This window comes from Leiobunum rupestre, chromosome 5 (genome assembly GCF_980474605.1).
Source record: "Leiobunum rupestre chromosome 5, qqLeiRupe1.1.hap1, whole genome shotgun sequence".
Lineage (NCBI taxonomy): Eukaryota > Metazoa > Arthropoda > Arachnida > Opiliones > Sclerosomatidae > Leiobunum > Leiobunum rupestre.
Genome location: NC_143388.1, coordinates 37,074,434 through 37,080,921, shown reverse-complemented (window position 1 = coordinate 37,080,921; position 6,488 = coordinate 37,074,434). Strand labels below are relative to the sequence as shown.

General features: G+C 35.1%; 1 long non-coding RNA gene across 1 annotated transcript; it reads left to right on the top strand.

The window, feature by feature from the left end:
* Window positions 1-5,405: 5,405 nt before the first annotated feature.
* Window positions 5,406-6,166, top strand: LOC149944395 (uncharacterized). The gene is made up of 2 exons (XR_016481083.1): window positions 5,406-5,571; window positions 6,087-6,166. It is a non-coding gene; the product is annotated as an uncharacterized LOC149944395 (long non-coding RNA).
* The last annotated feature ends 322 nt before the right edge of the window (window positions 6,167-6,488 follow it).

Below are 6,488 nucleotides of genomic sequence, written 5' to 3'. Positions count from 1 at the left end.
CGCGAAAAAGATACACGTCTTTTTCACTGAAAAAATACGACTTGTGACAAGTTGGGCAAGCTAAAATAACTTTTTTTTGAATTCCATTGGGAAAGTAGTGCAACTTTATGAGACTCAGAAATTTGTTAATCTATATCGTATTGGTTGGAAAATTCTGTGACGTCACTCTTTCGATGCAAATATCCAATCGAGTCAGGCGGTAGATTTCAGAAAAAAAATCGTAATTCTGATCGCGTTGGGAAACTGCATTGATAAAGATTCGGCGAATTTGAAATGAAACGGGGTCAGGGGTCAGGGGGCAATGGCTATGGCGTGACAGCTTGGGATTCTGATATCTACTAAATTTTATTATGGTGCGACCTCAAATTAAATGAACGTTCTATCGCTTAACGGTTCTCTGTTTTGTAATAAAATAACAATTTTTTGCAAATTAAACGGCTGTATGTTTATATATATTCGTTCACCGATCTCGGAGTCCCGAAAATTACTCCGATTTAAAAATATAAACGTAATATTTGTTAACCGCCATGGTATATATATATAAAAATATTTCTGATAAATTTTATTGCTGTAAATTGATAACAACCTTTCTTGTTAATAAATATAAACGTACTAATACCTATTGATAACGTCAAAAAATCGGTGCTGTACGGTTTATAGTTATTGGTCTTTAATTATATTTTTATATCAATAGAATAAACGACAAAAATTACCCTTTTTGCGGTTAATTTGGGTTAACCGCTTATTTTAACGTTATATTTAACGGATTTCCAATCTCGACTTCCGAGATCTATCTTTTAAATGTTTCGTCGTTTTGTGGCTAATCCTCGTCCTGCGTCATCAAGCACTCCAGTGCGTCCTTAGCGGGGAAAAATATTTTCGCAATTGTACTAAAGAGCGTCTTACTTTATACTCCCGTTAACGTGACAAAGCCATAATTTCCCACCTCATCTAACAGCGGTTTGCATGCAGGCCTGTTTGGTTCAAAAATAAGAAAACTCTTTTACTTTTTACGACAAGGTTTTTGTGTTTGATAAATGCTTTTGTTTTTTAGTAAAGTATATATAAACTGTAAATATTATAGGAATTTTAGTGTTCTTGTCTAACGTCATTCAATAAACTATATTTTAATTTATCTGCGTTCCTTTCATTAGCGGTCCTTTAGTCGAACTAGTATAATTCCCTTTTGTATCAAGTAACATTCAGGCCTATTTAGCGCCTGTAGCAGAAATGATTTCCTTTTTCCAAGTTCGATTCACTCAAATATATAATAAAAGGAGTTGCGTTTGTACGGTAAAGCGCTCGTATTGATTTCTTCCGTATAATATTGTTGGGTACTTTAAAATTGAAACGAAAAAAATAATTTGGCTGAACCAAGAACGCAATTAAGATAAAGGCCATTTCATATTAAGTCAAATTTTACTTGTTTACCCAAGAAAATTTTAATCTCCATATTTATGGGTCTTTATTACTTTAAACCCCATTACGTTCGGACGTAGGCACTGTTTCCGAAGTCATTAAAAGTGTCATTAAATATATTTTGCCATTGGTCTACTTACTTTTAGTTTGCAATTTTAACGGATATTTTATGGTATTTTCATATCATTTATATTCAAAGGAAAACTACAGTTAATAATTTACAAGAACTTGTGATTATGGATCATGCACATGACCGTAACACAAGTGTAAATAAATATATCAAAGAAAAGAATGGACCTACGAGCACTATTATTATCCTAAAAATCTTAGATATAATATTGATAAGTGCATACTACATTTGCAAGGACGTCGTGAACTTTGTGTTGCTAAAGCTCCGTGTACAGAAAAAGAATACGTTTTATTGGTCGAAATCATTTTTGATCCTAAAGCTACTGAAATTTTAGCTAGTTAACTACATTTAACCACACTATACAGGGTGTCTTCATGAGATTGGCCCAGGCATTTTTCCCAAAAACTATACCTTCTAGATATGTGACATTTTCAGTATGTACTCACTCGGTGGAGATCGTTGTTATTTGTGAATTTCAGAAAAATCGTGAAATATTGAAGGGTTTTAGAGTTTGTAGTTTTTGAACGCTAGGTGGTAGACGAAAAGTTTCAATGACTAAGTTGTAGAGCATACTCGAAAACCTCTAATGGGGTTGGTATGGTCAAAATCGTACATTTTGTCACTGAAATAATAGGTCATGAAAAATAACAAGTTGGTACTACCCAAATGTTTTTACGCCTCATGTTATTGTAATGATTGTCTGTGAAAAATGAACATGTTTTGAGCCAAATCAAAGTGCAATTTTATAAGGAATTACAGTAGGACCCTGTACACGTTTGTTTTCTTTGAACAAAAAGTTGGTGTTTTTTATTAAACAAGAAAAAGTAGGTTTTAGGGTCTACAAAATGTCTAGATTATGCCAACTGAATTTCCTAAAGCTTTTTTTGCACTTCTGATTCGTTTAAAATGTGGGTCCGTTTTAGTATTTAAAGTGTCACCGCTTTGTTTGAAAAACATTATCTCTTCGTAATCCGGTAAAGAAGTATGAATATTTATACTCGTAAACAGCGGTCCAGGATGGTTGAGTTATACTACCGTGATGGTCATCGAAACGCACGTTTAACAAGTCGGTTGTTTCCAATGTGATATCCTGACAGTTGACCAAATCACCACACTATTCTCCGAGCTGTTACTGCCTTCGAAGGAGACGGCAATGTGAATCCCAGATTCCGCAGACCTGGACGCCATAACACTAGTATGGAAGACATAGTCATCGCGTACTTTTTCGCTTACCCTCGAGCAAGTACAAGAATGGCATGCTCCGATTTGGACTTGTCAAAATATTATGTCTGGAGTGTCCTTATCTACCATTAATTTCACCCATTTCTTGCCACGCTCCACCAAGCACTTCTGGATGGTGATCAGCGCCTTAGGTGGGATTTCGGTAACTGGTTCAGTACCATGGCGGATGCTAACGAAGATTTCCTCCGTTTGATCCTGGCGTTCGACGAGTGTTCCTTTGGAAGGGACGGCCCATTTAACCGCCAGAATAACCATATGTGGAGCGATGTAAATCCGCACTGGGGATTTCCACATCACAATAAAGTACAATTTCGCTTGAACGTCTGGGCAGGTCTACTAGGAGATCGCGTCATTGGGCCATTTTTTCTTACGAATCGGCTTAATGGGGTGAGCTACTTGGCGTTTCTACGAAATGAAGTAGCAGAAGCATTGGATGATGTCCCTTTAATCAACCTGCCACGCCTTTGGTTCTTGCATGACGGTGCACCTCCTCACCAGGAACGACATGTGGTGCAATACCTCAATACCGAGTTGCCTGAGCGTTGGATTGGGAAGAATCATATGGTCCAGTGCGATGGCCACCTAGGTCCCCAGATTTGACACCGCTGGACTTTTACCTGTGGGGATTCTTCAAGGAGGAAGTATACAAGACGCCAGTCACTAGCGAAGACGAATTGCGCCAGAGAATCATTGCAGCGTTCCAACTCGTTACTCCACATATATTCCGTGGTTCGTTCCAGAATAGGCTTCATCGCATACGGATTTGTACAGCATTATTGAACCGTATTTGTAACAAACTTTTTGTAATTCCTTATTATAATAATTGCACTTGTTCTAACACTTAATTTGTTAAAGTAAAACAAGGTTTTGCATTATTTCTGTCCCCAAAATTGCGCTTCTTAAATAGCGTAACGTATTAAAGTTGAATAAGGAGTTTTTATAGTATCCTTCTGACTTACCAAATAATTACTTAAATATAAATTAGTGTCAATCTGTTTTTCAGGATATGTAGTCAAAGAGCTATGTTAACAATACCGCTTTTGAATTTTTCCTCTACAGTTGGCCTAGGCGGATCTTTAAGTGGTTTTCAGCCCTTGCGACTGACTATTTAAAAAATATAACACGGCAATATATCTGACAGTAAGAAATTTACCTAATTTAAATAACCATAGCATTCGAATAAAATATTCCTTCCTCCCAGTTTTACAATTACAAAAATTTACAAAATGATGTAATCACGAGTCTATTGTTTATTGATATCAAGTTGGACTGTTGCATTTCCCTTTTGTGCCTAACATTCTTTGTCATATCAAGATATATTTGTTCTCAATATTTATTTATTGTATTTCATCTGGATTTTTTGCATTTGCTTCACTTATTAACTCTATTAAATTGCCATTTCTTATTATTTCATAAAAATATGTTATATATAACCTATCACTTAAGCCTATATTTCTCTGGTTTAATTAATAAATATTTGAAAATATTATTGTGATGGGATAAAAATCATAAAATATGGAATATTATTATCAGAATTCAAATTCCGTCCGCCAAATTTCCAGCGTTTCATTTGCTACATCAAGTACCTCAAGAACGTTTCATTCGGAGACAGCGAAACCCGATTCAAAAGCTTATCGACGAGATTTAATTTAACTACTCAACTGTTATATTTTGTGATACTCAATTGTATCTAAGCTAGTTCACATTGCTTAAAAAAAAGAGAGATGTAGTGTATACCGGTTTATATATTTATATCATTCCAATAACCCACTTTAATGACCTAGGCTGCGCCCTCTAGGAATGAGTAGTGAATAATGACCAGTTCTGGGCAAAGTCAACCAAGCCACATTGTTCACCTCAGTTTGCAAATTAAATGATTGTTGGTAATTAAACTGAGTAGTAATTGACTCCACACACACACAAACTCTACAACAACTGCTGGGTAATAACTTGTTGGTTTCCTGTAAACGGATTTATTGCACAATAAATAACCATTCTATTCAATTGGCCGCCTAATATATTGAAATACAAAGCGAGTGGCTTTTCATATTGTATTTTGTTTAAAACTTCCAATTGATATAATTCAAATTAATAACAATATCAATTAGTAGTTAATTATTAACACAAAAGATTGTTTTGTCTTTATCTACTCTTTCTACACAGTTCGAAAATATCTTAAGGCCAAATACTTAACGCTTTATACACTAATATCACTAATTGGTCTAATTTTATAGTATATGATATGCTTAGATATCGGATATGACTCAAGATTTTCAGTTTAATGCGCAAAATGTATACTTCTGGGTTGACGCAATTACAGATTGTTCCGTGGAGAACAACAAGCATTTGGTACATCCCATTTTACGAGAAATGCTAAATGTCCTTCACGTGGTACAAGTAAAAACGTGTTTAAATCGAACTTTGGAATTTTCCGCGCTTGACGCCGAAACGATTAAAAGCAGCTGCGAACACAAATTGATAACTTTCTTGAGTACACAATCTGAACAGGCTTTGCGTGTCATTATCATTGTTTGTCATTGTTCCATTTCATTAAGAGTATAAATACTCGATCCGCTCTTAATCGGCATATCAAATCGATAACCAATATTTGAAAATGAAGTCCTCAACTTTGATCGTCTTGACGGCTGTTCTCTTCATCGTCCTCGTAGCAACCGCTGAGGCCGGCAAACCAGAGAACCCAGGAGAAAAGGGCAAAGCTAAAGGAGAAGCGGGAAAAGCTAAAGGCAAGGCAATGGCAGCTGAGAAATCCGGAGGCAAAGGTACCTAATACATTTAGAATTTGAGGCACTGGGTCGAGAATTCCCTCAACGCACTTGTGTAACTTTAGTCCATTGCATAAAAATCTCCAAATTGGATGCGTATTGTTAAAAATTCGTCTGCAAGTGTACCTGCTAGGCTGTAAACTTTCAATGTGGTAACAAAATTGGGCCTGAACTAGACAAATAACAGTCTTTGGTTATGGTCGTTTGGAGAGTTAAAAACTATACGAAAGCTTGTAGCATGCTTCAAAGAAATAGTTTCTTAAAACATATGACTTTCCAACAGCTACTTGCTGAAAGATTTAGGATGCCAAACTTCTAGAGATTTCAAAACAGTCGAGTTGATACATTTTCTGAATGATCAAATTCCATTATTAAATTTTTGATAGGGCATTTTTTTACATTGAAAGTATATTACCTCAAAATGTGGTTTATTAACGATATTTTTCTTCAGTTAATAACAAAATGTAATTACTTATTCAAAACAATTAACCTATTCCTTAAACTTATTTTAGCAGGTGGAAAGAAAGGCAAAGAAAGTAAAGAGAGCAAAGAAAGCAAAGAAAAAGAATAACTGATTCACGAAAAACAATCGCTTGTTCAAGATGAATGTTGTTTAATAAACATTTAATTTATTTTGGCATATTTTCCCGTCGTTATTTATTTGTTAAATTACACTACATAAATTTAAACAAGAATACTGAGTCATTAACAGAAAAAAGAACTGTAATTTGTGTTTCATATTTAAACGGCTTTAGTGAACAAGTTTATGAAACCTGTGATAGCCAGCGACCATGAACTTCGCTATATAGTCCGATATTTTGGGTACGGACATTCCTAACCAAATACCAAGGTAGCCACCAATGTAACTAAATAAATCCGCTGGCTAAAATTTAAAATATGCAGGAAAATAAGAT